Genomic DNA, 25974 nt, shown 5'->3' with positions numbered 1-25974 from the left:
GCCTCTGAATTTGAAAAGTATGGGGGGAAAATTATAGCCCAGTGGAGAGCCCAAAGTTTTCTCCATTTGTTATTTTACTTTCAGATGCATGGAATTGCCTATTTGTAGACCAAAACCAAAAGCAAAGTATGTATGCTATCAGTGATTGACTGTAATAGATAAGTGAAGAGGCTGGAGCGCCTACATTTGAATGGAAGTTGAGGGCACTGGCTTTGTTCAGTCTGAGGAAGGAAAAGCTGAAGGGAATGAGAGGCTACAAAGACAGGGTCAGATCCTTTCTCAGGAGTGCATGTATAAAGTACCAAAGACAATCAACACAAGTTGCAGGGAAAGAAATCCCAACTAGATTTACATATTTATGGTCAGAGCAGGTGAGCGAGGGCCCAGTGTCCTGGAGGAGCTGCGGAACCAGTGGTTTGCAGCTGTTCAGAAACCCCTGGGCCCACCTGAACTGAGAATTGACCGTACTGTTCATTTGGCCTTGCTTTGTGAGAAGGTTGGACTAGACAACTTTCAGAGAATCCTTCCAACCTGAATTACTCTTACGGTCAGTGGATACTCAATCTTAGTGCTTGTCTAATTCCACACAATGTAATAAACACAGGAGAAGAACTTGTATTTTCAAAAACGTTGTATTTCCTCTTGGGAAGAGCTCAATTCTAGACTATGGCATTCTCACACACTTTTTATTTCTCCCTGAAAAATGGAACAGCAATGCTGAGATGTGATTTAGTTGGCAGGCTCACAGTGACTATGATTAACAGGGATTTATTTTTGCTTGACACTTCTATTGTAATTGCTTCTCACAGGAGAAATATAAAATCTTAAAGGAAAAGAAATATTACAGGAGAGCCTCAGTGCTCCAAACAGGCAGCTCTGTTTATAATACAGCGAAGTGGGTGTTTGATTTAAAGTTTGAATACCAGGGAGAGAACTGCTCGTCTCTGTTTTGCTTTCATCTGTCCTGATGCCTTAGGTGTGAATGAGGTATTGGGTAACACAAGGAGAAGAAGCCTCAGGGAGTTATCAATAATGGTCCTCTCTTGACAACAGAAATCTGGGAAAAAGGATGAAAAAACTTTTTTTGAATGTATGATGAGTTTGTGCAGGTATGCTGTGCCAAAGACACATTTCAGTCTGCTCTGGAAGTAGATTTTCCTTTCCCTTTCCCAGTCTTTTGGCTCGCAGTAGGCCAGTCAAAGGAGAACACATCACACCATTATCTTCTTGGTTAGGTCTTCACTTTTACGGGCAAGCCACAGAGAATGAAAGTAGGATGGGACCAGTCTGAGTGGCACCTGGGTGCATGTGTCAGACATTGTCCAATGTTCAGTTTACAGTATGGAATATGGAAAAGAATGCCTGAGGGCAGATTCTGAGTAGTGTTGTGATCTGTGCCCAGAATGGGTTGTCAGCCAATGCACATAATGGCAGCTGCTGCAATAAATGGAGTTGTACATTTCTCTTCTGGTGAGAAAAAATTTTCTCAGTAAAGCTTTTTTTTCTGTAGATGAATTGTTAATTCTGTTTTCACAGTTATCAACTATTGTAGGAATATCTCATTATACTAACCAGCAACAAAATGGCTTTCTTATCTTTTTGATTTTCATATAATTGTATCTTAAAATTAACCTCATTTTTGGCAGGAGGACCAAACACACATACTTTTTTCTCCCACTGGTTCAGACTTGTTCTTATACAACATTGCCAAAACAAGTCAGAAGGAAGTTTGTGCTGCAACAGCAAAGCTTTCCAGTACAAAAAGCCTCCTTCACGCTTCCCAGTTTGCCACACATTCTCAACTTTATTGCAGATTCTCCTGTTTTGTGTCCTGTCTGATCCTGTGTGTCAGTGTCTTGCTACCATAATCCAAGGGAGACATGCAGTCTAAGACCTTTGCACTGGTCTGCCCGCCTCCTAAGAGGTTTTGGTACAGCTTCATTCTGATCCATACCTCCTGACTTCAAGCGTAGCTGTCCCCACAGCTCCATTTGGAATGATACCTCCTCCCAGCAGCAGTCCCATGGCCGGTCCCTTGCTCCTGCAGTGCTCCTGAGCCTCTCCCCAGCACTAACTTGTCCTCCTGCTCTGCTCTCAGTGCTGCCTCTGTCGCTGCGGGTGGATGGATGAGTATGTCCTGCCTCTCCTGGCTTGGATTGAGTGCTGCCATGCAAGCTTAGTGCACACAGCCCTGCCAGTGCATTTCACTCCTGTCCTGCCATGTCTGTCTTACATAAGCCCGGGACCTCTCTCAGGAGAAAGTGCCAGTTTCACTGAAATGTGCCAGATGGCCTGTCGCTACTAGAGACTCATGAGCTAAACCAAGTTTAAACTGCTGTGTGTCTCTGTCTGAAGAAGCCAGCATGTGTCTTGGCAAGTGCCCATGGAGTTGTCCCAGAACGCATCAGAATGTCACTTACTCAAAGAAAATGCATTTGGCTGGAGTATGGAAATCCCACAGTGTTGTGAAAGAGACTTTATTATTGAAAATGTTCCATGATGATGTAGCTCAAAACAGTCAAGTTCTGCTGGAGAACTTTATACACCCATTGAGGAATTGGCTCCCTTGGGGCCAGTCTGAGGGTGTTTGTTGCCTTTTCCCTTCAGAGGAGGTCAAGCTCATCTCCCATCCAGATACAGCAGCCACAGGCCCAAGGGAGAAATAAGTTCCTCATGCCCAGGCTTTGAAAGGCCCCTGTTAAGGTGAACTGTGCAAAAAAAAAAAAAAAAAAAAAAAAAAGGTTGGAACAGGTTTAGGACTGGCAATGGTGGCAAGAGCCAGCATCCATCACCTAGCAGGGCCTGGAGAGCAGGCTGCAAGGCTGAGTGCTTGGCCAGAATGTTTGCTTTCTTAATGCTTCTTTTCAGGGGTAGAACTCACCTTGGTGCCTTACAGAAACTATGGTCATTGGGACCAAAGCCTCCCTGAGCTGACTACCAATAGATTTGGCTTCCCTAGGCTGTCTGTACAGCTGCTTGCATCACCTTAACACAGGGCTTTCACTGCAGGACTGAGTCTGCTACAGATTTCCCTCAGCATTTGGGTAGTTTTGTTCTAAATATTCTGTCTTTCCTCTGTAGTTCTGCTTTGAAAAAGAGGACACTTGCAAAGTGGTACTGACTCTGTTTCAGACAGTTAATAGATGTAGATAGTCCAAATCTAAACCAAGTTCAATCTTCTGCTAAGCATGAATTAGTTTATTTAGTTAAAACAAGCAAACAAAAGCCACTAACAGACAAACAAAAAAAATTTCCAAAATTTAAATCAATATCCAAACCAATACTGGGTGTTTACAGATTTGTGAAGGATATAAAGAACATGCTCATGGGTTAAAATTGACATATGTTTATATGTGCATACTGTATAATTTTTGATGGTTTTCCACATTTTTAAAGAGCAGATGCTACACGGTCAATTCAACAGTTTAGGTTGGTGGAAAATGGCTTGCCAAATACAAGTTGATTGGGCATACAAATCCATTTATTTCTCATAAAAAATCAATTGTTCTGAGCAAGTTGCATTTAAACTAATTCAAGTAAAGACTAGGCTTCTTCATAACAACTTACATTTCCTTCTTTTATGCATCTCTGCAAATTGCACCCAGTGGAAATGTAATCCCTCCATCCCTCAATAAGAAGCCTAGTATTTCAAAGCTGCCCTGAATCACACAGCATTAGACATGTCAGCAATTACATGAGTAGCACATGTCTTGCAATTACTTTTTTTCCTGTAGCTTTCTTTTAAGCTCTCTACTTGCATGGCAGGAGACAAATTAACCCAGTTAAGGAGTCAAACTCTTATGCTGTGTTCATCCTCAGCTCCCTCCTCCCTCCCTTTTCTTCCTTAACTGCATCCAGCTTCCTACCTTTCAAATGGTGAGAAGGATGGGGGAGGAGAAGATGAAAATCAGCTCCCTGAAGTGTAGCAATTTTGTGTCTGTTATAAAGATGCAAAGCAACACCTTGTGTAGCAAAAACTTAAAGGATTTGATTTCAGAGGACAAGGGGGATAGCAGATTAATCAAATAGGACGTGGTCATCAAAGAAATAAGGGAAAGCAATCAGAATTAAGATTTTAAATAGCGGATATGCAATATATCTCTCTGTGCATCTGCACATGTTTACACCTAAATTCATGAAAATAGTGTGCAAGTTTTTTTCAAGAATAAGCCCCAGAGTGGTTAAGTGTTCTATGCCAGAAATAACCAAGGACAGGTTTATGCATTTGTAGGTAAGGTGCAGAATGAGGGCTGCTGGTGTTTGTGTATCACTGCCCTCTGCTGCAGCCAAGCTGCTGTTCAGTTCACATCATGCAGCTGCTCACCTTCCTCACAAGTGCTGTGTCTGTGTTGTGCTTTCCCAGCTCAGGGGGAGTGCATGTGGTGTATTTTATGTCCTGCTTGTTCCATAGCAGCGGTCCTTCTGCGCTGTATAGCATAAACCCCACCCAAATATTGGGGTGTGTGGGACTTGACAGCTACTCTGGGCTTGGAGGAGAAGGATGGTTTTCATAGCTGGCTGTTGATGCCACTTCCATGTGTGTCATTCATAATTCTTCATCCTCTTCAGGAGTGCTCATCTCCAAAAAAAGCATGCTTGTACATCCTATGAAGCTTATATATCCTGTAAAACTGTGTGCACTGTGGGATAAATCAGAAATTATTAAATTAAATTAACCATCACTTAAAATTACCAAAATTGGACATTCTTCATAACTATGTTCTTTCATATGACAGCACTTGAAAGTAGTTGCACCTGAGATGAAAAATATTGGAGGAAGTGCACATCACAGCAGGGGCTACATTAAAATTTGGCTTAGGCCACTGAAAATGGCTTAAAAGTGGCTTAGGCCACTTACCAAATCCATCCTGAGGCTTTAGTATTATTTCAGTCAATAAAAAGGTTTCTTAAGTGCATATTATGAGAAGTCTAACTTCCGTACATTAGAACTGTGAAGGTCCTTCCTGGTCCTGCTTGTCCTTGCTATATTTGAACCTTTGCATCTGTCAAGTGAAACTATGATAAATCAGAAACTTAAATAATTGTGTTGCATGGATATTCCCGTGGCCAAGGAAACGACAATGAAAAATTACCCAAATCACCAAATGATCCAGCTTTATCTTTCTGCAGTGACTTGTCTGCTTTTTCTGGATATCAGAGATGATGTCAGAAAGAAAAGTAAACCCAAGACAACCTTCCAGTCATGTAGGCAGAAATTACAACTCGAAATTACCATTTTTCTTATTTATGAACATGATTATAAAAATCGCTGGACTGGAAAGAAACAAACGAGAGCTGTGAGCCTGGAACAAAGCAGATCTGTTAAAAATTGCCTAGTATTTTTTCTCTACCAAAATTTGCTTTTTGCCGAAGGACTTTTCAGTCTTTCAGTTGAGACTAAAAGCTGGAATAGAGACAGATTGCATGACAAACTACCTGTTGAATTCCAGTGTTTAGATGAATTAGTAATTCAGCTACAATAATAAAAAAAATTAGATATTAAGAAGGATCTTGTTGCTGACTGTAGTTTTGTTCTGAAACACAGCATTTAGCTGATGGAATATTGTGGCTAGTGAATAAAGCATTAAAAAGAAAAGTCTACAGTATTTCAATGCCTGTAGAAATACATAGGGATGAATGATTAATGCTTTTCTGCATTCATCTCATCTTCAAAAGCACAGCTTTATTACAGGAGGCTGTTTCCAGATCTGAATGACACAGCAAAAGAGCAGAGATTAATTATAAGAACTCTGTGGCTTTGTTTTTTGGATGGGAGTGTTGAGCAGGCTGCACTCAAGCTGCAATACTTCACCTCTCCTGTTTTCACTTCATAGCAACCTGGGGGTTGTGTGGTGCAGGATCTACCAGCGCGGTTTTGTTTTTTCACACCTCTTGCTTTGTTTCTGCCCTTCCTCCAGCATTCCTGTGGGCTGCAAAGCATCAGATTCACAGCAGAGCAGCTTTGCTCCTGCTGTGCCCAGAAGCCACATTCCCCCTGAGGAGCATGTGGGGCTCTGACCCTTCGACAAGCCAGTTTTACTTAGAGGTACTGCAAAAGTAACAATATATGACAGCACAGTGATAATCAATAGCAATGAGAAGGCACAAATCCTTGAGAGTAGATTGACAGCCATTACTTTAAATCCTTGAGAGTAGATTGACAGCCATTACTTTAAATCTGTTGCTTTAATTCAATGCCATTCCAACCATTAGAAAAAATAACCAACTCATATTATTGGGTGACTATATCTGCCTCTTTATTCCATGTATAGATTCTCTTCATTGCTATCTAGAATTCTTTGGCTTTTTAAAGTCAATGTAATTTTTAGGGTATTATTTATTCTAACTTGCATTTTAATTAAAGTTCATTTTACAAAAAAAACAAGAGTTTCTTCTAGGATTGAAGTTTCCTGATTTTAATCAGTGTGTTGTTTTAAAGAAATGCAGAAGTTATTAGCTTCAATAATTGTAAATCCAGGCTCATAACTAACTTCTACATGTTAGGTTTCATAGGTGAATGTTGTATGTTTGATATATCTCAGTTGCAACACTGAAGTTACTATTAATGTAACTCTTGGGGGTGAGGTGAAAAGGAAGGGTTGGCTTTGCTTTTTTGCTTAAAGTAGTACAAAGAATGACATAGACCACCAGTTTATTTTTTCTAGCATAAATAGCCAGAAATCACTGTTGCTGAAAGCTGTGCTGGGCAGTGAGAATACATCTCCACAAGAGGCTGCAGGCAAAGGAGGTTGGCATGGTTCTAGACTGGACAAACTGTAGGGCCTGGTTTGTGTGAATACCCTGAATGGTCGATGAATACCTTGTTTTGTTCTACCTGTTCCAGCAGAAATACTCAGCTCTTTGGTCTTTTATGTATTTGCACCTGAAAGTGCCATAGATTTGGCTTTAGAACCTTCTATAAAAGCAAAGAAGACAACAAAAAGCTTTCAGGCTTTCCATGCATATCCATTGCTATAAATATATACATTTGCATGTTTCCTTTGGCTTTTTTTTTCCCCTGTGTGGATAAATCTCTCAAAACTGCATGCTGGCTTCCCATGGATTTGTTTTGAATATGGTGTGAACTGATGAGCTTGGATATTTTTGATGTATGATTCACTACCACATGCAGAGAAGAAAATTGTATTTTGGTCCTGCAGAGCAATAAAACTAAGCAATTAGGTCTTTGTTCAGTTAATTCCTGTTTGGTGGCTGGGTGCTTTCCCACAAGAGTCTCAGGATTCATCTCTTGCAAGGTCACTTGCACTGTAAGAATTTTCTCCATGTAGGTAATTCTACAGTGTGACCAGGACTACAGACTAACTCTTACCTATGAATGAATAATAAAACTGACAGGAAACTTTGAGAAGTTGGTAATGTAGTGTGCTAAGTGTACTCATAGGCAAAAAAGTAGCATAGACTGATGAGAACAGTAACTCGTGTTTCTAGCAGTGGAAGGTTTTACATCCAGTTATTGTAGGGTGTTGTGTGGTATTGCATAGAAATTCTGTTATTTTTGAAACTATGTTATTGAGAATAGGATCATCTCTCTTAGTGGTTTTATTGTTTGTAAACTCAACTGCTTGCTGGCTAATATGAAAATGGTTGTCAAAATCACCGGGTGAATAATTTCTGATGAGTTTTCCTTTCATGATATTTTACTTTTGCCCTAACTATTAGTAAGTTTCATTCCTATTTCCTGAATAGGTTAGACTGATGGGAAACCACACTTTTTAACAAATGAGATCTGCTAAATGTCCAGTGTTTTGTTGAATGCTGTCTATGTTTTTTCCCCTATGAGAGAGACAGAGACGAGTGTGCTTTCTAAGGAAGCAGTAGTAGCCGTAGAAAATAAAAGTTACTATGTTCTGATAAAATTTTAATTACAAGACTGTCATTACTGAAGCTAATGAATTGGACCATGGCATATTCATCAAAGCTTATTTCTTTTGTCAAGCATAAAAGCCCCAGAATCAGAAGACAAAAGCTTTTGAAATATGATTTATAATTTTGCACTGTAGCATCTCATGTTCATTGTTTATGTCATTGCTACATGGTCAGTACATTAGAATTTGGTTTTGTGTTTGTTTGGCTTTTTAAGTAGGAAGAGTTGATTTTAGAGCTCCAAAGAGCATTAGGTCTTTAACACTCCAGCCTCTTGTTCCCCAGTCTGTCCTTACACCCAGGGTTGCCCCATCCTAGATGCAGAATCCAGCACTTGTCTTAGTTAAAACTTCCTCCATTTGGTCATTGACCAGCCCTTTGATTTGTCCTGGTCTCTCTGCAGGGCCTCTCTGTCATCAAGTGAGTCAACAGCTCCTCCCAGTTTAATATCACCAGCAAACTTACTCAGCATGCCTTCGAGTCCTGCATCCAAGTAATTTTTGAAGATGTTGACAAGAATTGGCCATAAAATGAAGCCCTGGGGATCCCCACTAGTGACCAGTCACCAGTCAGATGTCGCCCCATCCACTATCACCCTTCACACCTGACCCATGATCCAGTTGCTCACCCATCACTTGATATGTTTATCCTGCTGGGTGCTGGACACTTTGTCCAGAAGGATCCTGTGAGAGGCAGTGTCAAAAGCTTTACTGAAATCCATAAAGATTACATCAACTGGCTTTCTTTGATTAACTAAGTGGGTTACCTTGTTATGAAAGGAAATTATTGCTGTTGACAAGCAACAGATCAAGGTTGCTAGTCGTCACCCTTAGTACCTGTATCATGAAGTTATCATCCAGGTGTTCTGGGGATCTTTTGGAACTGTTAGTGGCAGCTGTGGGGTATTCCTGTAGTACGTTAGCATGTCTGGGCACCATCTCTGTCAATGACTTCCAGCTCATTTGCTCCCTGCTCAGCCCATTAGGCTGAGGTGCCTGAGGCAGAGGTGGTAGTGTAGCCAGGCACCATAGAGGGAGAGCATCCCCCTCACAGCTCAGGAATCCCCATGGCTGGGTGCTGGCTGGAAATAGACATGAAGCCTTGAGCTTCCTCTTCTCTGTGCTGGGGGAAGTCCTCTGGCAGCCTTGACGCCTTCCTGAGGCTCTTAGCATCATTATTCTGTAGTACTGCTCTACCCTCCCCATTCCTGGCAAATTTGTAAGGGTTGTGACATGAAAGCTGGGGAAGACGGAGGAGAGATCAGAACAGTATCTAATGCAATCAGGGGAATAAAGATCAAGAGCGTACCTCTTCAGCCTCTCGACTGCAGTCAGCCTGCTTCTGGAGCCCTGTGTAAAATAGATTTGAGCATAACTTCTAATTAGGTATCTGGGTCATGTTTGACATGCTCTTGGTTTGGCATTGACGTTTCTGTGCTCCTACTTAGCTCTAAATTGGCCAGCTGTTTTCCTTAAATAATTCCACTTTCCACTAAAGGATTGTCTGTCTTATGTAATTACACCCACAGTAGTGTGAGGCCAGTCATAGGGACACAAAGGTGGAAACAGCTCAGCATTTTACACCAGCCTTGGCATTCCTTAATTGAATCATTAAAATTTGGATGCCCATCTCTGCTGTGACAAGCTTCTTTAGCTCTGCTGAGCTCTCATTCATAACATCTAGACTTTGTCAGTTTAGGTGCAGCTCAGGAAACAGCTTTTCTCTGTTCCACTGAGTCCTCTAGGCCTTGCCTGTTAATCCAGAAATGTCAAGATTTAATTCCTTTTCATTACTTCTCTTCAGCAGTCAAAGGATTTGTTACCAGTCTGGATAGATTCAGGGATGAGTTGCATGAATTTTCTTCAAATAGTCTGAGGCCATTAAGCATTTTCTGAAACAGGGATTCACATTATGTGAGCTTAACTAGTCACAGCACTTTAGATGCAGTTTGTGAGAATGTTGGAAAAGCCATGCTGGGGTGTAGAGTACCAGACCAGAAAAAAACTTTCCATGTGCAGTGAGATGCTGGAGATTTGTCATTCTGAGACTACTGTTAAAGCAGGGTTCATCCCATTAGGGCCCATGCTGTTGAAAAAAGTTTTAAAAAAAGACGTCTTATTTTGTTGATACTCACTTCTCTTTTCTGGGATTCCTGGGCTATTCTGTTCCTAAAAAAGGCAATGCCCAATTTAGGGACAGTTTATTTGAGAGTGGCATCTGCATATTGAGGTAGGTGCCTTACTATCCCATTTTTAAAAATAATTCTCTTTTGAAATTAAGAAATCCTGATGCTGCTCCTCCTAATTCACCCTTTAGTTCCTGTCTGTTCTTTTTGTATGGGGCACTTTCCACCACTGGCCTTGTTCACTGTGATTTCTTCAAGCCTACCTGTGAAAGGAGCCTACAAGAAGGATGGAGAGGAACATTTTACAAGAGCATATTGTGGTAGGACAGGAGGGAATGGCTCAAACTAAACCAGAGTAGGTTTAAATTAGATATTAGGAGAAAAATTCTTTACTGTGAGGATGGCGAGGCACTGGAACAGTTTTCTCAGAGAAGTTGTGGACGCCCCATCCCTGAAGGTGCTCAGGTATGGGTTGGATGAGGCTCTGAGCAGCCTGGTCTGGTGAAAGGTATCCCTGCCTATGGTAGGGGGGTGGAACTAGATGATTTTTAAGGTCCCTTCCCAACCCAAGCCACTTTAGATTATAATAGTCCACATTTCTCAGGGATTAAAGCCAACATGCTCTAATGTGTGGCAAAGCAGCACACAGGAATGGGAGCCTGGGGGGTGTGTGGGGAGAGGTTGAAAAGCTATCACACCTTGATTGTGATGGTCATCTGCAATTGCATATTTTCATTTTGGGGTAAGAGTGATTGTTTATGGGGACCTGTTGGTTTGCCCTGTAGAACAGGAGGGTGTCCTTTGCAGATGGTACTCAGAGATGTGGATTAATATGCTGCCACAGTGAGAGGTAAAACCCGCAGATGCTTAGTGTCATGTCTGCATGGGTCCATGGAGCCACCTTGCTGGCTTTGCTAAATTAAAGGAAGGTAGCATCTGCTCTTCAGCTGTGTCACTTGGCAGTACCCGATCAGCTTGACTGAGTCTGTGAGCCTGCTCCCGCCTGTGTCACTCACAGTTCATCCTGTCTTCTCCTGTTGCATAGCAAACTTTATTTCTGGAGAAGTATTGTGGAATTCCGCTGTCCTAATGAAAACCTATATAGACTCAAACAGTAATATCAATGGCAGCTTAATTTTGTTTTGCTATTTAAATGTATCCCTTTTTTTAATTCTTGAACCTTGTACATTAAGCTTTTGGTGATGAAAATGGTAATTTCATAGTATGTTTTGGGGGCATGGGATAATTTACAACCTACTCTCTGTAAGTAATCAGAGGTGCCAGGTAGAGCTGTAGTAGGGATGATGATGTGCAATATACCATATTTTGAGTGAGAACTTGCTGAGGGGCCTTTGGTATCCAGAGGGGGGTCCCGCTGTAGCTGTTTAGGGAATTTGCTGCAAGTGCTCTGTTCTGAGGTGGGTTTCTATGGAAAAGTTGTGAGCTAGACTCTGAAGGATCCCTGCTGTTGTTGGGATACAAGTTTTCAAAGGGTAGCTTCTAGCAAAGCCAGGCACAATGGGTATCCATACATGCACCTGCACTTGGAACCCTTGTGGCAAAGATGGTGTCTCTGAAGCTCCCTGTGGGTGCTGGGAGGGAAAGAAGACAGGGCATGTTCTTTTCAGGTGTGTCCCTTTTCTCCTGCTTCTGCCTTTTTTCCTCATACCCTGCAGCTGCTGAAGGGACCAGTCTCACCTACTGAGAGGTGAGTGTTAGAAGATTTCTCTGAAGTTCCACTCTTGGCTAATATGGGGCAAGTTGGCAGATGGGAGCTACAGAAGGCAGGCTCTAATGGGTGAAGTAAGAATAATCACTTTGTATCAAACCAGTGGCCACCATCAGCCCTCCGGCCATGGATCCTGTCTGGATATCTGGGGTAGTTTGTAAGAAAAAAAGCAATGATTAGCAATATTGTGGAGGTATGTGGCTCAGTCTCCAGCTGTCTGGACTGAGAGGGACATGGTGGAGGTCATAGTCAGATGTTTTGCCATTCTGCGCTGATTTGATTGTATTTACGTTTTTCAGATATATGGAACAAAAGGTTTTACCTCACAGTAGAGAAAAAAAAAAGCCTTTTAGGAATTAGTTTGGAATATGATTAAATATTTTCAGAGTTTTACATTGACATACATGAAATCCTGCAAATGTACATGTAATGTACTTTTTAGATTGTGTGTGACAGACACAAAGGTGCACTGTCATAGACATGGATTTTGGTGTTTGACTGGAAAAATTTTCAGGTTAACATGTAAATGTGTAAAACAGTTCTTTGCTCCTTTCCTGACTAATGCAGACTAAGAGTTGGACTAGATTAACATTGTAGATCCCTTTGAAATGAAGTATTCTGTTGTATTCTAGTCAAGTAACCATTCCAGTTAGTTAGCTGAAGAGACTGACTGAGAACATGTTTTTATAGTGCTGCTGCTATGGAGAACCAACTGCAGGATCTCAAAGATCCTGCACTGATTGCCTTCAGCACCCAGGATATCTCACCCTTATTGTCTCAGCATACTTGAAGGTTTCATCTTTCTCTGTAGTTCAGGGAAATTAGTCAACCCTCCTTATCCCATCACATCCCACCTGAACATGCTCAACCTGTTACTACGCTTGTTTGCCACTTGACATCACTCCTGTTTTCTTATCTCTGAGCTGTACTAAAGTCACATGGGTGGCTTTAGCCTTTTATGCTTATTTAGGATCATGATGAATGGTGGCATTTTGATACAAAACTTGTTATGTTTGACTTTTGGTTTGTTTTTTTTTTAATTTTGGATTTATAGATATAGCTATATCTATATGCACATATATTGAAATATACAAAAAACAAAATCCACCAAGTGTGTGGTTTACAGTTAATCAAATACATGCCCTGCAGAATGTTTTGTCCCTTTAATGTTGCATTACTGAGTAATTTCATGAAAAAAATTACCCACTTACCCTTAAGGGATAGTTTTGATATGTATCATTGGTCATTTTAAAAGAAACCTCTGCAGTACTGGAAGACTGATATAAATTATATAGTTCTTTATTTTACTGTGTATGAACTAAAATGTTCCCACATTGTGAATGTTGTTTTTTTTTAATCTATAATTTACATGTGAAAGCAAAACTAAAGAAAAAAAATTGTGCCCAGGTTTTCCTATAAATCTTAAATTGTTTTACGAAGTTTTGACTGCTGAATTGTAAGGCAAAAAACCAATCTGATGGTTTTTTGCCTTCCAGCTCAAGAAAGAGATGAATGCTTGAAACCAAGCTCAGGCTCTTCCAACATCTGTGTGGCTAGGTGAAACACTTGAAGTGCCCTTGAAATAAGACAGGCATTAAAAAATGGATCTAAATTATGCCAATACACCTTGTCAAAAGTTAGATGTAGGCTCCTGAGAGCTTTTGAGTTTTGAAAATGGAGCAGAAGGCTCTAAAATAATTTCTGAAACATGTGTCCAGTATATTTTTTAAAAATTCAGAAAGGGTGCCCATAGGACATCTTTTTGTTGTGCTGGTCATTTGTCTGAGGTTGACATCCCTTGTAGTCAAGAGATGTAACAAATCTGTCTGGGATAGTTCTCAAAGCCACAAATGGTTATTAGCTTCCATGGCCCGGTTTTAATTGAGGGCAATGTCCATGTCTTTGTGTATCCAGGGAGGCAAAGGGGTGCAAACAACTAGAGAGCAGAAAAGGAGAAACAGGGAATTTGTTTTACTTTCAGAATTGCTGCTTTAGAATACCAAATTACAGACACCATACAAACACCTAAAAATTTAGTTTCATAAAGGGAGCATTCTACACCAGCATAAACATAGAATTGCTTCAAAATAGGCTTAAGACAAAAATGTGCATTTAATAGCCAGATGATAAAACTGATGAGATCTTAATGGAAAAAAAAAATCAGTTGAATCTAAGCCAGCTGGAGACTTACTTATCTCCATTCCTGATATCCTGATAACCACTGATTATACATCCTGCTAAAAGAATAAAAGCCCCTATTATTTTTTTTCTACAGATCAACTTTCTTACATTATTTTAATACCAAGAAAGCAATCAAGCCCCATCCACATGTGGCTGTTTTCACTGGCACGTGCTTTGGCAGAGGCTGTTGTGGATTTGTACGGAGCTCTCAGTCTCCACAGGGAGAGATTCACTAGTGGTCAAACTGGGCTGTATTTAGAAATAGTTATATTCTTGTTATATAGGAGAACTGAACTAAGATGCTACTGCCCAGCCATGACAGCTTGGTGTGATGAGAGGTCAAAGCATTTCCTGGGCTAACGAGGCAGAACTGATGCTCCAGAGAGGTTAGACAGGGTCACACCAAAGGCACCACCTTCCTGAGCCTCAGAAGTGAAAGAGTTGAAAAAGTGATGAGCAGCTAGAGGTGCCTCCCGTAGTAGCCACTTGCTCATGCTGGATTGCAGGCCCTCATGGCAGTCTGGCAGTGCAGGCACCCTTTCTCCTGCAGCCAGAGATTCAGGTGATCTAGAAGCTCCTGTACAGGGGACTCCTGCAGGGTGGGAACCCCACTTGAATCACTCGTGTGCCACATGGCCCAAAAGGTGCTAACTGGCCACCTCTGCCCATAGTGCTTCAGATGGGAATTGCCAACAACAGTCTAGGTTCTTGACCATCTGCAAATGCTTGAAATTTTTTCTTCTTCTTTTTGTTGCCCAGGGTAAACCTGCTGTATGTTCTTCTGTTCTGCTTCCAGGACTTGATTGCATATCCTGAATCAGTTCTTTACACACTTAATCTGAAGTGGTAGTGAAATAAACACATCCTTTCCATTTTGTGTTTTCATTTTGAATAATGGAAAGATGTGCTCTCCCTTATAGAATCATAGAATTTTTAGGTTGTAAAAGACCTTTAAGACTACTGAGTCCAGCCATTAACCCAACACTGCCAAGTCCTCAGTTAAACTATGTCTCTGAGTGTCCCATCCATATGTCTTTTAAATACCTCCAGAGATGGTAACTCAGCCACCTCCCTGGGCTGCCTGTCTCAGTGCTTGATAACCTTGTCAGTAGAAAATTTTTTCCTAATATCTAATCTTCTAGCTTTATCACTTGTTACATGAGAGAAGAGGCCACCCCCCCACCTTGCTACAACCTCCTTTCAGATAGTTGTAAAGAATGGTAAGATCACCCATGGCCTCCTTTTCTCCAGGCTAAACAACCCCTCAGCTTCTTGTCTCAATTGGAGGCCAGAATTCTGTTTCCTATGGGCTGCAGGAAGAGCAGGAAATTTAACCATGTTGAAATAAGTATCTTAAATTGTATTCTTTAGATCTGTTTATGGTCTTTTCATAAAATGCACAGTCACTAAGGAGAGGCCAGAAGTTTTTTGGCCTTTTTTGTATTTTTCTGGAGGTTTCTATGATGTATTATAGCAGGCTGACCCTGGCTGGACACCAGGTGTCCACTGATGCACCATCATTCCTCCTCCTTAGATGGGCAGGAGAGAGAAAATACAACAAAAATCTCACAGGTCAAGATCAGGACAGGGAGAAACTAGTTACTGTCACAGCCAAAACAGACTCATCTTTGAGAAATTAATTGAATTTATAACCAATCAAATCAGAGTAGGATAATGAGAAATAACCCCAAATCTTAATAACCTTATCCCAGAAGCACCATCACCTCCACTGATTGGCTCGGCCTTGGCCAACTGGCAGACCCATGTTGGAGCCAGCAGGCACTGGCTCTGTCGGGCACAGGGGAAACTTCCAGCAGCTTCTCACAGAAGCCCCATGTGTAGCCCTCCCACTGCCAAAACCTTGTCATGCCAATCCAATCCATGTGGATGAAGTGCTTGTTTTTTTACTGTCAGAGCCTCAGTGAAGCCTCTCAAGAACAGACTCCAGACTTGGACTCACAAGACCTGCTATGATAGGTATTTTTAAGATCTAGCTCTAAATCTAAGGAGAGTTAAAGTCACAATACCAAAAGCATCTCTGGCAGAAACACAGTCAGTTTGCCAGACCAGAATTCTGGGCTTTTATAAGTGTAATTTGAAGAAAGATTTTTTTATTTGTAGTGGGACATTGAGGGAAAGCTGTAGATGCTGATTGTATTTTATAATGCTGGATACTGGGAGGGCGTGTTGAAGGATGAGGATAAGTCATTGCCATGAAAGAAGTTTCTTTAAGAAGTAGGTCAATAATTTGTCACGCTGTACTGCACTTTAAAATAAGGTTGTCGTCTCCACATCTGTGTCATGACTCTCTATGTGTTTTCAAATTTAAATGCATAAAAGACCCACTCATGACTATAAGAAGCAAATATCATCTCTTGCTTTAACCCCTTCTCTCACCAGACCAGCATCTGGCAGCAAACAGCTGGTTCAGCCATAGTCTGGCAGCCTTTGCTTGGGTCTTGCTGCAAGTGTGGTTGGAGCAATGAAGGGAAGCTGTTACTTGATTGGGTCCTTGGTTTTAAATTTGCATGACCTTGTTGTAGTCTGATCATGTTTGCACAAGGCAGTCTGTGAGTGAGCTGGTGACAGAATGTAAATATTGCTCTTTCAATTTGTTCTCTCGAGTTGGAAACAATATTCTGAGTTTCCTGCCTTGGGACCTACTGTAGTTTGCTCTGAGTATAGTGTTAGCAAAATTTGCACAGCACTGACAGGTTTCAGTCTGTATAAATAAAACCAGAAATGAGCCTTTACAGAGCAGGGATTCTGCACAGGAGAGTAGGACTGGAGAAACTTTATTGGCAGGAATTGGTATTAATCTTCAACATTATGAAGTTGCAAGGCATTTTATGTTTTCACAGTGTTAGGTAAACATCAATTCATTAATCTTTACAGCTCTCCCGAAAGACACTTTCTTACACTTTCTTCAGCCGTGTATTTGTCTTTCAGGAACATTATATGTGGTCTTTCCCAAGCCATACAGGAATGTACCAGAATGGAAGTTTAGATATCCCTGATGAAGTTCAAGTACATCCAGTAGCAGAAAAGAACTTTGACATTTTTTATGTATCACATTCAGGTATATGTATGGACTATTACGGAATTCAGTGGAAAGCATGTGCACATATCTTAGATTAGCATTTGACCATTTAGATTTTGTAAGCAAAATTTATTTCCGCATATCTGCCATTGTTTTCGGCATCTGTGTTCTTATTCCTTGGGCCTATTTTCTACAGGCTTATCCTCTTGTTTCTTATATACTTTCTCCATTGACTTCTACTACTCTTTCTCCCTTCTAACCTGTCTCTGTACATGCAGTATAAGCTAATGGAGTGTTAACAGGCTGAGAAGTTTATTTCAGAATAAATCACTATGTTGGACAGAATCTCCTGAGATTGTGAGATAGCATGGTTGTATAAAGTGACCTAACATGCTTTCAACTGGCTTCATCAGAGTTGTGTCAGTGCCATTAGCAGTGCAATTGGTACATTACCCAAAATGCTGGATACAGCAAGGGCAGGAGTAGTAACAGCCAGCCCTGGTGGGGCAGCGTGATTGCAGCTGTCTGAGGAAACTTGGCAATTTTTAACCAAGGAATATGAGGTATGGTCAGAGTTATTCTACCTACATTACTGTGTGGAGGAGGAGGAAAGAGTTCTTTTCCATTATTACTCTGGGTTTCAGACTTGATAATTTTATGTTTTCACAGAAAAAATATAATGTCACTTGGGATGCCTTTGCTATTGCAGAGTTAATTTGACCTGTAATTCTTTATATGGCCTTTGGAAGAGTATTTTGTACTGAGATCAATGTAGTATATGTGCATATTCCCTATTCTTCCACTTAATCTGGTGTCACTGAGTTACCTTGCTTTTTGTACAGTGGGATTTCTGGTCCCAGATCCTCCAAACATAATTTTCATGCTTGTTCTTGCAGAGGTGACCATACAATGATCAATCCAGCAATTATTGTGTTCCTGAGGAAGGACTATATGAGTATACAGAGCCATGGATTCCTGTATTTTTATCAAAGTTTTAGTGGCTGCTTCTATGTGACAAAACATTTAGTTAGAAGTGACTTCTTTATAATTTTTTCCCTTGGTTTAGCATGATCTCTTTTTGGATCTGACTTCCTTTACTTATTTTTTTTTTTGCATTGCTTTGCAGAAAAATTTGCTGTAATACTTCCAAAATTTATTTTTCTTCTTCAAAACTTTTGTTCCTTAATACATTCTGTACCTTTTGCTGATTACATGTCCCCTCTCTTGATTGAATTTAATTCATAAGCTCATAGCTTTTACGCTTTTGGGTGGTTAACCTGTTTTAGATGTTTTATTTTTGTCTGGGAGAAGAAGAGATGTTCAGGTTACAGATGTTCACCTGTATGGGTTTTCTTCTTGTGTGCAGGCTTTGCCTTTGCCTCCTCAGTGCAACATAATTGAATGTTTATAAAAGACAAGGTCTATAGTGCAGTAAAATGTTCAGCATTCCCACTATGCCCTGCAAACATTTCCTTGTGTACCTGACTTTGTTCTGGGAGCAGGCCAGTGAGCTGGCTGTGCTGGGACAGGCGACTGCTCGGCAACTCTCCCAGGCTAACGGTACAGTGATCCGAGTGCTGTGTCTGCTGGTTGTCATCTTTCTCGAGGACTTGATGCAAGATGCTGATGACTTGTTGAGGAAAAAGAGGACATTGCCCATCTGCATGTGTTCCTCCTGAGCGCGTGGTCCTAGGGTGAAAGTGAAAAATCACCAGAAGATAAGCAAGATATTCCCCTGCTCTGCCTTTTCATTCCTCTTTTCGGATACAACCTGATGGTGTGACTTGTTGGATTTTACTGTTTTATTGCAATTCTGTGTTTTGATTGCCTGGAACGTTTTCCTCTCACTTCTCTTCCGTGTGAGTGACTTCAGTGGACACAGCGTTCCTCTCTCTCTCTGCCGGGTGTCTCCCGGGGTGTAGAGAGGACAGGAAAGCCCCCGCTTCTTTCCGCCCGGAGTCCGTGTTTGCCCTCCTTACCTCGGAAATCGGTCACACCTGAACACGATGAGCGGCCCTTACAAGAGCGGCGCGCTCTCCCGGCTGGGTTTCCAGGGCCTCGCCTCCCATTCCGTAGGCAACACCACCACCTCCCGGCCGGCCCGGCCCGGCCCGCGGCTGCCGTGGGGCGGGATCGGGGGGAGCTGAGCCTCCCGCCTGCCTCGGGGGCGTGCGGCGAGGAGGAGGCAGGATGCACGAAAGGTGAAACGAGGGAAGGAGCGACGTGCATTTTAAATGAGAAGGTGGCCTGAAGTGAGAATGATCTGAACGCATCGGAAGAATGTTTGTAATACCAAGAAAGGTTTGTTTTCCTCGCAATAATCGTTGATTTGCCGTAACATCCAGCTGGTGCGGAACTTTCGAAAGCAGGTTTCGAGCAGCGGAGCTCACGCCCGTGGCCCACCCTGGGCAGTCCGTCGCCGCCCCTCGCCGCCCCTCGGGCCGGGGTTGTCGCCGCCCCTCGGCCCCGCGCGCTCCCCGCGGTCGCCATGGGACTCGGGCGCGCGGGCGGCGCCGTTTGTGCTCGCGCAGCGCCCCCTGGCGCGGCCCCGCGGCATTGCGGCGCAGCCCTGAGGCGGCGGGGCGGCTGAGGGGCGGGCACAAGGCCTCGTGCCCCCCGGGAGGTGTGTTTGCTTGTACTTCAGTTTTCATTTCAATGTTTATGGGAAGAGGTTTTTTGTTTGGTTTTTTTTTTTCCTAGAGTATTTACATTGTTCTAGTTTCTACAGTCGCTCGTGAAACTACTCTCTGAAAGTATTTTGAGAGCTCTCTCCCAGAACATCTGGTTAATGAAAACACTTAACAAGACCTTACAGAACACAGTGTTGCTGGCCTAAGAAAAAGCTTTAGCTTTACTTAGAAATGATTTTGAGCTTTACTGTTTGGAAACTGAAAGCAGCATGCATGTGTTTTGCTGCACTGCAAGGCTGTTATGTGCAAATCTGCCCAGGCAAACTGCTGAGAAGCACTGTGAGGTCCGAGGCTGTTCCTGCCACACTTACCGGGACACGGCTGAATTCAGAGTGCACTGAGCAGCTGATGTGCCCAGGGATATATCTCTAGAGAGCCAAACCAGACTGGGTTTGTCAAGAGTCTGGCTTGTGGGGGCGATAAAACACTCTGATACCTGTCAGGTTTCCAGAAAGAAGTGAGTGCAGCTGCTGGGTCTCAGAGCAGGGCGCTGTTGGATGGCAGCAGGAAAGCAGCAGCACTGTCAGGTGTGTCCTGCTGCTGGCAGGTGTTGCACCAGAAAGCTCTCTAAAACAACAGAGCTGCTCTCATCAAGGCTGATCCAGCCTTTATGAAAGCTGCACTTTGCGTTTGGGTAGCAACCAAATACACAGCTGTGCTCATCCTGCTTTCAGAACCTCTGGCTATCAGCAGTCATTGCTGCTTTGGACCAGCCCATCAACTTTTCCAGCTCCAAAGCCATGCTTACATCGAAAGAAGTTAAATAAAATGTTGGTCTTCAAATTCTTGGTGAGAAAGAAAGAAAGAAGGAAAATATTTTGCTGCATTCTCTCTATCTTAGAATGAAAACAAAAATGCTTCCTAAAATTTGTAGACAGATAAGATACATGGTGTTTTGACATGAGATTCAATTATTCAAACTGAATGGCAGTATTTCAGTGCAGCTTTCAGCTTTTCAAAATGCTTCTTACTTTCAGAGGTTATTTGGTAAAATAAACTTGATGGGTCTATCAGACAGGAAATGTAATTTTTAAATATAGATTTTAAAGAAATTGTGGTGTTTACTGCTTGTGTTATGCGCATCCTTAGGAAATCAATCAAATGTAAGAAAGAATAAATAATTTACTTATTTTGAACTTGGTTATTATGGCCAACAGATTTTTGCTTGTTGGTTGTTTCAGTTTCATCATTAAATTGTTCTGCACATTTAAAATTCCCCCTGTTACATATCTTTGCCCAAATTTGAAATGCTGGAACAAACTGTTGCCAGCAAAATCAACTACGCCTTGCCAGTAAAGTTCCTTTTAACACATGGCTTAAGGAGCCCTGTTTAAAATAAGGCCTCTAGTGTTAGTGCCAATATTGTCTCTTTGTTTTACATGGCACTAAGTAAATTGTCAGCTATTACTATAGAGTTGTAATTCATTTGGCTTTACCCTTGACTAAAAGAAATTACATGTACTACCCTAATCCTGCTGGAGAATTGTCCTTGATTGACTGCTGCACCAGTGCAGAGCTGCAGTGAGGCTGGCAGCACTTCAGGGCAGCATAACCCTAGCCCTATGCAGAGCAGTACAGGCAGCCTTGGGCTAAGGCTGGTTCCGAGGAGGAAGCTGTGGAGGAAGCCATGTTTTGGCAGTTCTGTGTTCCCTTTGGCATGCCTTTTGAAGCTGCAGTGTGCCTGGAGCTCTGGGCTTTGTGGTTTTAAGAACCCTAATCCTACTCGTGATGATCACATGTGATTGAATGGCCTAGCAGGAAAAGGGGTGGGAAAGCTGTACAATACCGATTATTTTATTTTTAGAACGATAAACTCCTGGAGGGAAGAGAGTTACAGACATTGGGTCATTTAATTTTCCAGGTAATGTGACTGTTACTGCATCACTGCAAACACTCTGTGTGGTTCTCAACCTTTCCTAAAGAATGTGAGGGGGGGAAAAAGTAGCAATGTGTCAGGAGGAATTTGCTTTCTTAGAGAACTTGATGAAGGTAACTACCCTTCTCTGTAACAGAGATCACCCATCATCATGTTGCTGCAGGTAACACAGAAGTGTGTGATCCCAGGAGAGATCTGTTGTCGCCAGGGCTCTGTAGGAGATTATAAAATTTACTTTTGCCAACAGAATTACTGCAGAAATTAATATGAATCTGGCATAGGTGAGTACTACAATTCCAGATCTCTTAGTAAATAAATATTGTACCAAAATCATTAAAATGCTGCAGCTTTCAGAGCACTTTGCTGTCTTGCACCACTTAGTGACCTTTACACCTTTTCAGGGAAACTGTTATCACACTGGCGAGGGAAAGGAGGACCTTGATGTAACAGCCTTTGAAATTCAGTTTGTGAACGAGGATGTGGTGTGAAGTGACCTGACATTTGCATGCTGAAATACACCAGTCTCCTTCCACGTTTTATCAATTTTCTTGTTTCTGGACAAAGAAATTAGCTATTAAAAATATTAACATATGATTGAAATGACAGAAATTTGATTTAAAGGCTGTTCACATGAATTGAATAGAAGGAAAAATGTTTCATCCTTAACAAGGTCTAGCACAGGAGTCTTCAAAAGCCTCGATTCCAGCAGTGCTCAGAGTTGCTTCCTTTGCTGTTTTGTTGCCAAATCATTTTGACAACGTGAGAAACAGCGCCTAAACACGACTATATGGCAGAGAGCCAAATTGCTAAGCTGTATGAGCCACTTCAGTAGTCTGAGTAATGCAAAGGCAGAGCGCCCTGAAAAGCAGCTGGAAATTTATGATCAATTGTAGGTGTACAGGTGCATCTCAACATATCCGCAGTTCTTAGTGATTTGTAAACGTGGTAATTTCAGATGCTACTACAAAATGCTGTTCCTAGTGCTGCTGGGAGTGCGAGGTACCACTTTCCTACCTCTTGTACACCTCTACAAGGGCTCTTGAGACAATGTGCTCATCTTCTGTGAGTATTTTAGGAGCTATGGGTTTGAATGACGCTAAGTGTGGAACTACTAATTCTTTTTGTCTTGCAATTTCCTCCTATACTTGTAGTAACAGCAATTTTATATGGGTTGTATTTGAGGAGAGAATAAGATTTGGGTACAGGACACACAGTGTATCTCTAATTTAGGCCAAATTCTAATCAAGGGACACAACAGCAGTGGGGATTGCACTGGGGCTATGGTATATCCTGGCTTCTGGAGGGTGTGTGCATTCAGATTTACCTGTGTGTTTGTTGATGCCAGGCCTGTCTTTAGCTAGCACAGACATGATGACGCCTCAGGTTTTCCAAGTCAGGTGAGGGGTGTTTAGCACGAGTAAATCAGTGTGGCTGCCCTGTGCTAAGGCCAGGGCTTGGCATCTCTCAGTGTGAGCAAAGGCCAGTGAGGGTCAAAGGTGCTGAGTGTCAGGTGTGAGGGTTGGGCTGACATGACATGGCTCTGTCAAAGTGCAATGAGAATGACACTGAGACTGGCATAACACCAAACCCTTCAGGAGCTGGGCAGGTCAACTGGAAAAAGATCCTTTGCTAGTATCACTTTTTTCCAGTTGAGGACCTGGTTTAAGCTGCCCTGGCAGACCTCTTTCACTGGGATCACCTGTGCATCCATTAAGAGGCTTGCTAACTCCGCCTTACTGTCACCACTGTAGAGCAATAATTTTAAATGCAGGTGTCTTGGAGAGTAGCATCCTTCTGCTCCTCAGCATGGCTGCTTGCTTCTAGGTTTTGGTGATAGGAGGGTATTGCAATGTCTTTGGGCATGTCACTGCTACTTTCTCTCATGCCTCGTAAAGCTACCTGAGCTATTTTTAGATGGGCAGCCTTGTAAGGAAAGAAGACTGGCTGTGGTATCCCTGAGCTCTTACATTCTAATTCATCTTTGTTACCTGAATAAATTAGCCCACACAGAGCTCTGCACCATCATGTCATTTATTGATTCCTGCTTAGTGAAAATCTTTCTCTACAGGTCTGCATTGTGGTGGGGGTGTGTACTTTGGTAGCCTCACCAATATGATGAGCAGGCAAAAGTCCCTCTGAATAGCAGGTCAGAGGAAGGAGGTATTAACAGGGTTGAAAGTACACAGGAATTTGGATTTTGCAATTCTAAGCCTCCATCTTTCAGATTTTGTATTCCACCATCCCACCAAGCCTCATTCTTACTTCACATAGAGTACTATGTTTTAAATCTTTTTATTACAAGAAAAGTAAATTATGAATTCCATATCTCAAATTTACAATGAACAAAAAGACTCCTTAGAAACTTTGGCTGCTTTATCAAAAAGGGGTAACACTCCTGTTGCTAATGGTTGTTAATAATTCACAAACAAGATTTAAAGTGAGTATAACATAAAGGAAAACTGCTATTGCTAGAAGCTCTGAGCTGTTTTAGCTTTGATGATGCTCCTTAAGCTGTTGTGGCTTTGATGATGCTCCTTGCTGACACTGAGTGGTGCAATTACCACATGCTGATGAAGGAGAGCTGCAATTACCACATTTTCTGAGTCAACTGAGACTCAAATAGAGCTGAGATATTTTTTCAGTTGGCATTGGTATTTATTTATACACTCATTGTAGGGAAATTTTATAAAGCACTTCCTCAATATTTGTGACAAAATAGTAGAGAGAGACCTAGATGTTACTCTTTTTTTCTCCCCATACTGTAAAAAGGGTTGCTTTGTGTTAAATCCCTACTGTGAGTGGTAGTCTGTACTTCCAACTTAGCTGAAATCACTGTGGGTGTCAGTGGGGGGCTCTGTGTAAGAAAAATTGTAGCAGAGTGCTAAAGGCCTTGAGAAATTTTTATGAAATCGTTTTGCCCTTTATCATGGGGGATGTTAATTTGTTTATTTTTACAAGCCCAGTGGTAAAAGTGGGTATGATTATCCTTTTTGTCCTAGATTTACCAAGGACTCTGAACTGGTTGGGGAAGGACCCAAGTATTATTACATTATTTTCATTTAATAGTGTGATCGCCATGATTGGCAGCATAAAAAGAAGTTTGAGTGTCTGCTCGTACACACCTGTGCATGTATTTTTATGTCATTTCAACTGCTTGTGATTTTTTTTTTCTCATGCTCTTCTTATAGAAATATTTAAAGATTGCTCTGAGTTCAGGAGCAAATTGTTTGGAAAATTTGGTGCTAAAATGGATTCATGTGTTTTCAAGAATGAAGTGACAGGAAGGTGGACATATTTTTACCCTTCCACCAAAAGTCTATCTAGGCAGTGAGTTTGGAGGTGATTGACATCAGAGGCCAGGCTTGTTTGCCCATGAAGTGTGTAGATAAGGTCTAGGAAGGAGCTGAACAGTTCACATTTTTCATGGAAAAACCCCAACTAAACAAACAAACAAAAAAACCCCTATCCCAACCAGACTGAAAACCTCCCCCTGCCATGCAAAAGTACTTAATATTTTTTTAAACCATCAAAATATGTTCAGAGAATGTTAGAGTTACAGTAATACTGAAAAAAGACAGGAAATAACCAGGCAGTCTTCTGTACCCTTCTGTAAACAGGTATGTATAACACATTCTCTCATGGTATGATCAGGTGGTATTTTTAAATGTTTTTAAGACTTCACTTGCTTCAGTGATACTATCTGTCAGTGCACTGTGAGGCTGTGAATGATCTGAGATCCAGGATAAGCCACCCCATCAGGTGATGGCAGCCAGTAGTCTGTGCTCAGCATAGTAAATCCCATGAGACAGGACAAACTTTAGTCCTTGGTCACTGGTGCCACACCTGAGCACACGAGGTGTCTCATGTCAAATCCCTGTAGAGCTCCACTCATTAGTGCTTGTCAGCTCTGCCATCTTGGGACACAGCAAAAACGGCAGTTGTCTTTCCAGGCCTCAAAAGACAAATAGAGATGCACACATTTACTGAGATTTCAGAAATACTCCTGTTTTTTTTTTTTTTTTATTTGTATACATATACATGTGTGTGTACAGGTGTAGGCCTTGTCAGGGACGTGTTTGGTCTGTTGGGTGACAAGCAGACCTCAGTGGTTCTTGTACCTCAGAACCAGAGGTACAGACTCCACTCCAGGTAGCAAATCTTTAGAGGTATTTGGAGGAAGGTGAGTTGTCCTGTCTGCCTTTGTCATTTCAGCATGTGAAAGATAGGCAAATCTTTCTTTCTGCATTTTCTGGAAGAGGTAGAACAACACAGTTTGAGTAGATAAGGTGTCAAATACAGGGATGGTGACTCACCTCACCAACAGCATCTTGCCAACAGCCTCACAACTTGTGAATTTTTAACGTTAATCTTTTAATGTCTTACCACTCACTTGTCATGTTGACAGGCAATGGCCAGCAGAGAACACTAGCTACTATTATGGGGTCACTG

At 41.8% G+C, this 25974-nt stretch overlaps 1 protein-coding gene across 7 annotated transcripts in view; it reads left to right on the top strand.

The window, feature by feature from the left end:
* RGS6 (regulator of G protein signaling 6) overlaps nt 1–25974 on the top strand; it is a 238594-nt gene that overhangs the window by 139014 nt on the left and 73606 nt on the right. Inside the window, exon 1 of one of the 7 annotated variants that reach the window (XM_050975438.1) lies at nt 19090–19260. The exons of 5 other annotated variants lie outside the window; for them this stretch is intronic. The gene's annotated coding sequence lies outside the window, so the exon portion shown is untranslated. Of the gene's footprint in view, nt 1–19089; nt 19261–25974 lie in introns of those variants that run through there. One more of the 7 variants, XM_050975439.1, reaches the window with a different exon arrangement.

Source organism: Serinus canaria, chromosome 5 (genome assembly GCF_022539315.1).
Source record: "Serinus canaria isolate serCan28SL12 chromosome 5, serCan2020, whole genome shotgun sequence".
Lineage (NCBI taxonomy): Eukaryota > Metazoa > Chordata > Aves > Passeriformes > Fringillidae > Serinus > Serinus canaria.
This window is presented reverse-complemented; position numbering and strand designations above follow the sequence as displayed.